General features: G+C 43.5%; 1 pseudogene; it reads right to left on the reverse strand.

The window, feature by feature from the left end:
* Window positions 1-278: 278 nt before the first annotated feature.
* Window positions 279-8,403, reverse strand: LOC119337556 (annotated as a pseudogene).
* Between the last annotated feature and the right edge of the window lie 1,454 nt (window positions 8,404-9,857).

Here is a 9,857-nt window from a genome sequence, read left to right on the forward strand (position 1 = left end):
GAAGTTGAGAAATTGTCCCTCGACTTCAAAACCATCCAAAGTCAGTCCCTCAACTATTTAAACAGGATACTTTTCGTCCCTCATAATGCTTAAGGTGGTTTTACTATGGCATGGACCCTGTTTTGACTGAAACCGGCCACGTGGACTGGTTTTGACTGCCACATCAACTAAGTATTTGTGCATGAGTATGTGTGTGCGCGTGTGTACAAGTGAGAACAAGAGAAAAGGGAAGTGTTTGCACTGAATATAGCTTAACAAAATCTGAATATAACTGAAAATAGTTTGGACATTTCGGGGCATTGTATTGAGTTTAGTTGAACATGGTTTGAGCCCAATTTAGTTGAACATAGTCTGACAAAGTACTAAATGGGAAAGGGAAATAATACTGAATATAGCTTACAATCAACGATAACCATGAATTCTCACATGGTCTGACATAAGAACAGACAGCAACAAACAAGCACTAGTCTGGTAGCTTTGCTGGCACTTTCTTTGCTTTTTTATTTCCGCCAACTTGGGAACTTGCCGGGCTGAGGGTAACGTTGACAGTAAAGGATGAACTGGAGTTCACAGCGCAGCCGCCACCAGGCTCAACCAGCAACCGCGAGCCTCAATCACCACCGCCCATGCGGGAATCGCCGTCGCAGCCGCTGCCTAAACCGCCGCCGCCCAGAACTGGTCGTGCTCAAGGTCGCCACCCCGTACCCTAGCAGCCACCACCACAACCACTGTGCTCAGCCAGCAGCCACCGCGCCTTTTGATCCGGAACAAGCACGTGATCAACAATTCAACATCAATTATTAATGATATCATATCAAAATTTTCCACTAGATTCCCTAATTTAGTTTTGTCCAAACATGCATGCATGGTTGATGCCTGGATTAAATCGAAAAGCATCACCTCAGCCTGAATGGGGTCAACAGAACCATATTATTTCGCAATAAAACAACAGAACCATATTCGAACAAAAAAGAAAACAGAACCGGCACCGGCACCGCCTAAGGTAGGTATGCTTTTTTTTTTGTTCCGTTCAGCCTCAGCGCTTTCGAAGAGTGGCAATACTCAACGAACATAGGCTAAACCGTATGTAGCTCGAACTTTCAGGTAGCTGTAGAGAGCAAAAAAAAAAATTCCGGGAAATGACTGAAAGATGGCACCGTATTTTCTTCAGATCTCCAGTAGATGAATCCCTCTGAGGTATGTCAAGAGATTAAACTATATATGGTGTTTTCTCTTGTTGAGGCAGCAGCACCAAACACACACCGTCAAGAATCTCTTCTAAATGTTTCCGTTTGATGTGTATGACCAGTACTCGTTCACCAGCTCGCGGAAGAGAGATCCTTCAGTTTCCATGAGCTTCGAGGGTTTGTCATACTCCGCTACTTTCCCTGGAAATCAATGTAGCTCATTAGTGTGGATTATGGACTATGGAACACTATGCTGCGGAACAAATAAGATGGCAATAAGAGGACCGTACCATCACTCATTGCAAGTACCATGTCGCAGTCCATAACTGTTGGTATACGGTGGGCGACCGTAATAACGGTGCAATGTTTGAATTCTGTCCGGATCGTTTTTTGAAGGACGGCGTCTGTTGTGTTGTCTATAGAGGCTGTTGCTTCATCAAGGACCAAGATGCGGCACCTTTTCAAAAGTGTGCGCCCCAAACAAAAGAGCTGCCTTTGGCCCATGCTCCAGTTCGATCCGTCTTCCGCAACTGTATGGCAAGATCTTGATTAGCACAATGAAGAACAAAACTCCAGACGTCATGCTATCCGATTGGTCCAACTCATATGCCTAGGACTACCAGCAGTTTGACCAATTTAGTGGCACATGCATTATGAGACCCCTACTTTGAGTTCTGACATTGACTACTTGACTAGAGCATAATTTATGTTTGCCTAATTTGTTAGGGCAATAAAATAAACAATAGAATCGTACCAAGTGAATCCAATCCCTGTTTCTTCTCCTGGACAGCTTCAAGAAGTTGACATTTGTCAAGAACCTGCAACATGAACAGAGAAAGGTAACCAATTTAGTGATTCTTTTTAAGATATATGTACGCCATAAACAGAGAAAGGTAACTTGTCATCTGACATGCCCCTAGATCCGTTTACTCATCCCAATTTGATAAGGTGCTGAACTTTCTGACGTCAAAGTGCCTTCATCATAATCCTATCTGATCAATGGGTAAGGCAAGAAAAGGCAACATAGATATCTGTGTACATCTTACCTCCCATATTTGCTGATCCGAGAATTGCCCAAGAGGATCTAGATTGTATCTTACTGTACCCTGAAAAAGTGTTGGATCTTGTGGAATGATGCCCAAACGCGAACGCAGGTCATGCAAGCCTATTGTACTGATGTCCACAGAGTCTATAATTATTTTCCCTTCAGCAGGTTCAACAAGGCGAAACAATGCACCAATTAAAGTTGTCTTGCCACTTCCTGTTCGACCAACAATACCAATCTTATCTCTACCTTGAAATTTGCAAGTGATACCATGTAGTACAAGGGGTGCATCTTCCCTGTACCTAATCTGTCAAACGAAAATCAATAGCGTACGTGTTAGTGTTTTTAAAGGATGTACCTAGTCAGACATACATGTATATATTATTATTTGATTACCTTCAGATCTTTAAGCTCCACGCTGCCAACTTGGGGCCAATCTGGTGCTGGTCGGTTTTCTTCAATAACTTCTGGTGCTTCACTCGGAATGTCCATGTACTGGTTCACCCGTTCCACAGATATTATTTTATTTGCGAGGTCACATTGCTTTTGTATGGTGTTAACAAAGGAATTATTTAGGGAAAGGCCATAGGACAATGCCATTCCAATAAAACCTGCCCAGTATTGATATAAAGTAATTAGTTTTCTGATGAGAATGTTATTTCTTTATAACCTGGTCGATATTAAATAAGTATATTTTCAATGACTTTGGCACATAGACATTGGGCATATAATGTGACACTAATTCCATTCTAGAAGGAAAGTAGGCTTTCATAGCAAAAGCTAAAATTTCATAACACCTAATACCAGGAGCCTATGAAAACATAGATAAAAGATTCTTTGCACTGCATGTAACGTTTTACTGCAAATCAGATGCATGCAGGAATCAATCGTCATAGAACTTGTAAGCTACCGTAAGTTTGTCAGGCCGGGGGTGTTATCCTCCTTCTCGAAAGAAAAAGAAAAACATAAGCTTGTCCAGCCCTTCAAACAATTATGTGATGGTTGTACTTACAATAAGCTACTTACCAGGGCTAAAAGTTCCTGCAGGAAGAAGAGCCATGACAAAGGCAGAAGAAGAAAGAACCACAGCACCCATTATTTCCAGACGTTCAATTAACCATTCAGTTGCTGCAAAATTAAAGAAGTATGGACCGGCATTCTTGTCAACAAGCTCCAGATTTTTGGCAAAGAAACGATCTTCCTCCTCAAAGGCACGTATTGTTATAGCCCCTGAGATCGATTCACCTAAATGATTTGCTAGAGCAGACTTGGTGGTTCCGTTGATCCGCATCAATTCCTTAGCTGAGGCTAAATAGTACCTCTGCATGAACAAACATAACAATTCTCAGTCGATGGGAATTGTGAAACGAACAGAGAAAACTAATTCACCTCTAGGATGGAAATAGCAATGAAATAACCAAAGAAAGGGGATTTAGCCAGACAGAAAAAAAGCCACACCAATTACCTGCAACTGAATTACCAAAACTATCATCGGCAGTGCTACAAAGAGAACTTGCCATACAACAACAGCCAATACCCCCACATTGCTATATGCGTTTAAGCTGGAACTGAGGCTAAACATGAATGCAAATGGAATATCAAGGTCAACGATACTCAAATCTGAAGAGACCTGCAGGTTGGGGGAGAGGGAGTTAATTCATAATTACAAAACGTACAACTGTAAAACATAATTGTGGTTGTCACTTCTTCCAGAAATTTTACCCGGCTAAGAATCCTTCCTTGAGGAGTAGAATCAAAGAAGGACATAGGTGCACGGAACAATGAATTGAGTAACTGGGAAAATAAGGATCTTGAAGTTTGGATGCCAAGAACAACGACAAATAAAGATCTCGATAGCACAAAGATCATTGTGCAAACTCCAATACCAACGTACACAGAAATTAACTTCAGTGTACTAACATGAGGATTTTGGACATTGGCAGCCATCCATGAATTCTGGGATATTTGCCCAGCTAAGAAAACTATGTGAGACATAACAGAAAGAGAGGCATACAAGAAGCCTTTATTCTGGCGCAGGTAGAGCATATAGGGCTTAAGACCTGTATCCCCTGATTCTCTTTCCTCTTTCTTGATCAGTTGATCTACTGGTGATGGCCCCACAGACTCTATGTATCTGTTTACATGAATTCCATCTGTCTCCTTTGTTGGTATTTCCTTTGCTCCGTGGGGGGCATACTGTTAGGATCTTGAACACCGACAGTATCTTTATGTGCATTTACAAGGTACTTGAATTCTTGGCAATCTGCCAATAAATCTAGATAAGGTGCAGACCGAATAACCTCCCCATCTGACATTAACTGCCAAAAAATATCAGTAGTTTTAGTAGAAATCGACAAAAAAAATACAGCTCGCTACAAATATATAAATGAGTGGCATATAAATCATGAGAGAGAGAGAGAGAGAGAGAGAGAGAGAGAGAGACCAGAATGGAGTCAAATACAGGTAGAAAATCCACTTGGTGGGTGACCAAAAGAACAGTCTTGTCAGATAGAACACCCATGACATAATCCTGTGACACAAGTTACATTAAAGGTTATTCGGTCAAAACAGTTCGTAATAAAAAAAAGGAATACAATCTGAGTCTGCTGATAAGGTAGGTTCTTACATTGAAGAGGCTTGTTGCTGTATGGGCATCAACGGCACTGAAAGGGTCATCAAGAAGATATATGTCTGCATTCTGGTATAGTGCACGAGCAAGCTGAACACGCTGCTTCTGACCACCACTTAGATTTACTCCTCTCTCCCCAATTTGTGTACGGTCGCCGAATGGCAGCATTTCAAGGTCCTTGACCAATGAGCATCTCTCAATTGTTTCTTGGTATATCTGTCTGTCCATCAAAGATCCGAAGAGGATATTATCCTGTACAGTTCCTGTTTGGATCCATGCAGTCTGAGAAACATATGCTATTTTCCCACAGACTTCAATCTGAAATATGAACATAAAGGTTAATGATTTGATATTAGTTAAAAAAATAGTGCATGAATTTTACGATAACAAAAGGGACAAAAAACAGGATATTAATTAACGTAATTTTGTAGTTAATGATCTGAAATATTAACGTTATGAATTTACGATAACAATAAATTGCAGGAGCAACAATATTTTAGTGCATGAGAAAACCTAAAAGGGATAACTAAAGAACATCATGTATTTGGGATAACAAAAGTATGTCATAACCTAACAATTTTGGCAGCCATTTGATTTTCTAGTTAGAAAAAAGAAGAAGATAATCGAAAAGCATACCGTGCCTTCAGTTTTGGGGACCTCTCCAAGTACAGCAGCCAAAAGCGTTGACTTCCCTGATCCTACCTCTCCACAAATTGCAACCTTTTCTCCAGCTTTCACCACCAGATTTATATTGTTTAGAGTTGGTTTTGATGGATTCTCATCCCAGGAGAAACTGCATGAGTTCATCACTATTGGGCAATCGATGCTCACGCGGTATTTCTTCCTAACTTGTCCATTCAGCTCAGGTGCATCAAGAAACTTTGATATCCGAGTGAAACCAACCTTAGCTTGTATCAGCACTGCAATAACATCCGGTATTGTTCTAACTGGGTCTTGCACGAGACGCAGAGTTGCCACAGTGGTGAAGACATTGCTAGCATCAAGAGGGATTTTGAAAAGATAGCATGTTAGAAAGGTTGCTGCCGAAACTAAAACAGGTGATGACCAGAACAGGAAACTGTTGTACGCCCTCCTAAGCAGGAATGCTGACAACCACTTATACTCAAGCTCCCTCAATCCCTCGATGACCTTCTTGAAGTGACCTTCCCATGAATAAAGTTTCAAGATCTTCATATGAACTAAGGACTCAGACATGGCTTTCAATCTCACATCTTGAGCTTCCATAAGCTTACTCTGAAATTTGTGTTGCAGCTTGGCCACCGGAGCATTACCAATTACAGTGATAATGATGACAGCCAATGATGAGACTGCTGCAACACCAACTGCATTGTACAGAATTGCCAGAGCAATGCAAAGTTGAAGACTTGTTGTCCATGTTTGGTGAAACCAGTACGGGAATTCCCCAATCCGGTAGGCATCGACAGTCACATAGTTCATAATTTGTCCAGAAGAGTGCTTCATTTTTGCGGAGTTTGATAGCTTCTGTTGCTTCTTATAAATAGCTGCTGACAGGAATGACCTCACCTGGAGTCCTAATCTCCGAGTGCGGAAAAACCACTGCCTCTGCGACAAAGATTCACAGCATTTGCAAACAAACATTGTCGCAGCCAGCACAAAGCCTTCATATTTAAAGGTCCCTTTACCAACTGATACATTGATGAATGCCTTGAGAAGCAATGGGCCTGTAGATAAGGTGAGCACCTTGAGCAAAGCAAAGAAACCCGAGACCATGATCTCACGCTTGTGGCAAGAAACAATAGTCCACAAGATTGACGGTGTGGCATGTGACTGGGACTGCTTGCTGTTCAGCTTCTCCAAGAACATCAAGTACTGGTTATGTGCTCGGTCTGTGGTTTGTAAAAGTGGCATATCTTTGTCCTCAAGAGGCTTCTTATAACCCATCTTCATCAAATGGTTCAACCACCAAAATGACATCTTGCTGAAAAAACCAGCTTTAGCAAAAGAAGTTACCTGAGTGTCAGAATCAGCTATCTGACCATCTGCCTCGGTGGTCAGTGGATTATATAAAGCATTTCCTGTTGCCTGGTAACCGTCTTCATCATGGGTGCGACGGACGCCATAAAGTAGGAAGAGAAATGCACCTGGTAGGGACAGAACATCCAAACATGCCTTAATGGTGATTGCCTTATAGGCAACAATGCACACAACTGAGGAACAACATATGAATGCTGCGTACACGGCCACCAGAATCGACCAAAGTGGAACAAATGAAGCTCCGAGGAACCGGGGCCTGACGCTGAAAGCGAAGCTGGAAAGGACCAAACTGAATCCTTGAGATAACGTCACAAGCCACCAGTGGGGCAGGTAAACAGCAGCATCCTGACTGAAGATGTTTCCCAGCATCGACAGTCCTAGGCCAAGATAAGCCAACCCCAAACAGCCACTGAAGACCACTGCAGCCAACTGCAGTGGTGAGCCGAGTGCGACGAGCCCTTGAGCAGACGCTCTACTCTTCGGGATTTTGATAAGCAGCTGGAGCGCGAGCGCGAGGACAAGCAGCAAGGCGATGCTAGTCGCCACCAGATGATTCGTGCAAGTGGAAGAGTCGAAGACTTCCTTGAAGGCACATGAAAGCACATCTTGGTTGGAGCATATTGGACCCCCACACAAGTTCATCATCCAAGAACCTGATGAAATGGCCGAGTATTAGAGTGAGTAGCTATTTGTGGCTGTCGTGGTTTGCATTATTTATAAAGCGGGGCGAAAGCCTTTTTCGGTAAATGATGTAGCTATGTAACAAAAGAAAGGTGAGGCGAGGACTAACCTGTGAGGGACCCCATCTGTGCGATCTCGATTACACCGCCAAGTTGATCAGGTTCCTCTTCCTGCCCTGCAGCGACAAATGAAACAATTGTTTGCTGAACACAGTGACAAGGAACAGTATTAAAGGAGAAGTGTTGTTTTCTGAACAAACGGACAAAGAACAGATACTAGAACAATTTGTGCTGGAGCAAGATCATAATTGTTTGCATGTACCCCACATATATTCCCATGCCCACACAAGACCAAAGATTGATGTGCGGCATTTATAATTAAAAAATAATCAAGGAACCCCAAAGCTGCCCTGTTCTTCATGACCACCGTCAGAAGTTCAGAACAAGAAGATGAACTGTATGCAGGAGCGGCCATCAGCTGCTGTGTTTCCTCACGAATCACCATGGAAAGATAGATCAGTCGGGACAACGCTCGATTACCATTTACCAAATACGGAAGAGAAAAATCCCCTTCCGCATTGACCCGCATTTCTTTTTCTCCTCCAAAACTTTTGCAGACTCAAAACTTTTCCCCTTTTACTTCCCTGATGACTCGGTTCCTCATTGATTGAGAAGGTGGGCAATGGTGGCAGTACTGACCTGTATAGCGGCTACGGCGGCGGCCTCCTCGGCGTCTTCGCTGGCCGCGAGATCCTCTGCGTGTTGACGGGCGGCAGGCCACTCACGCGCAGCTCCTGGTCTCGGCGGGCCGCGGGCCTTTTCATTGGAGGCCGGAGGTGGGTGGGTGGGAGTTGCGGCGCTTGATGACAGAAGGAAGGACGGAGGTAGGAGCCGCCGCGCTAGATGACAGGGGCGGAGAGGGACGTGGCGCGCGCGTTCGTCACTGCTCGCGTCGTCGCGGCCCGCCGGCAAGCCGCAGGTACCCGGGGGCTGTGGCTGTCGGGCGTGCCGTGCCCCGCATCGCTTCTCCTCCGCCGGCAGTGAGACTAGTGATAACCGTACACGTGGATGGTCGACTGTAATGAGTGGCAGGACAAAGAACACAAAAATAATACTCCCTCGGTTTCATTTTACTTCGCATATAAGATTTGGTCAAAGTCAAACTACACAAAGTTTGACTAAATTTATGTAAAAATATATGAACATCTACAATACTAAAACTATATAGTATGAAAATATGTTTCATGATGCATCTCATAATATTGATTTTGTATTATGAATGTTTATATTTTTTATATAAAGTTAGTCAAACTCAACAAAGCTTGACTTTGACCACACCTTATATGCGGACTAAAAAGAACCGGAGGGAGTAGTAGAAAATTATAACCATATTCTAATCTAGATCACCTAGCGATGACTACAAGCACTTGAGCGAGTTGAAGGCGCGCCACCCTCATCGCCTCTCCCACATACTAGAGCCGGACAATACTCGTTGTAGTAGGCAATCGGGAAGTCGCCGTGTTAATGTCCCAAAGGACCATCGCACCAGAATAACACACGTCGCTGATGAAGAGAAGAGTAGATCGGAAGGACACAAGCTGTAGACACACGAACGCGGGCGAATGAAGACCGGATCCAAGCAAACCAACCAAGACAAACCAAGATAAATACCGACAGAATCACGCAAGACCCGTCTGAGACTCACCTCTACACGCCTTCCGACGATGCTAAACGTGCCGCCAGGACAGAGGTTAGGCAGGGAGAACTTTATTTCATCTTGAGGAAGACGTCGAGCCTCGACACAAATCCTAAACACACTAAAATAACCTAAAAATGGAGCAGGAGCCCTCTGGCCGACACATGTCAAGATCCACAGCGCCTCCATGACCCTGAGGCCACAGGTGACGAGACAGATCGACGATGATGCCAATGGGAGGCAGGAAAAACCGTGTCGCCTAGAGTCGCTTTTGGGAGGAGGGAAAAACTGTTCCCTGGGGACAAATGATTCAGTTGATATACGAATCAAGAGATACTTGATTAATGTTTGCCAAGGAAGTTCAATGTAATATAATCGAGAGATCTTGGCTATCTAAAGTGGCATTGACACCGAGTTCAAGAATTGTACTATGGTTGAGTTTTTGAGTGATGAGGGGATCAAACACTAATATGTCGCCGCATATGCCCCTCGACAAAATGGTGCGGTAGAGAGAAAGAATCAAATACTTATAGAGATGACAAGGACCATGCTTGATTCTATATCTCCATACAAACCTTGGGCCGAAGCCATAAATACAACATGT

Source organism: Triticum dicoccoides, chromosome 7B (genome assembly GCF_002162155.2).
Source record: "Triticum dicoccoides isolate Atlit2015 ecotype Zavitan chromosome 7B, WEW_v2.0, whole genome shotgun sequence".
NCBI classification, from domain to species: domain Eukaryota; kingdom Viridiplantae; phylum Streptophyta; class Magnoliopsida; order Poales; family Poaceae; genus Triticum; species Triticum dicoccoides.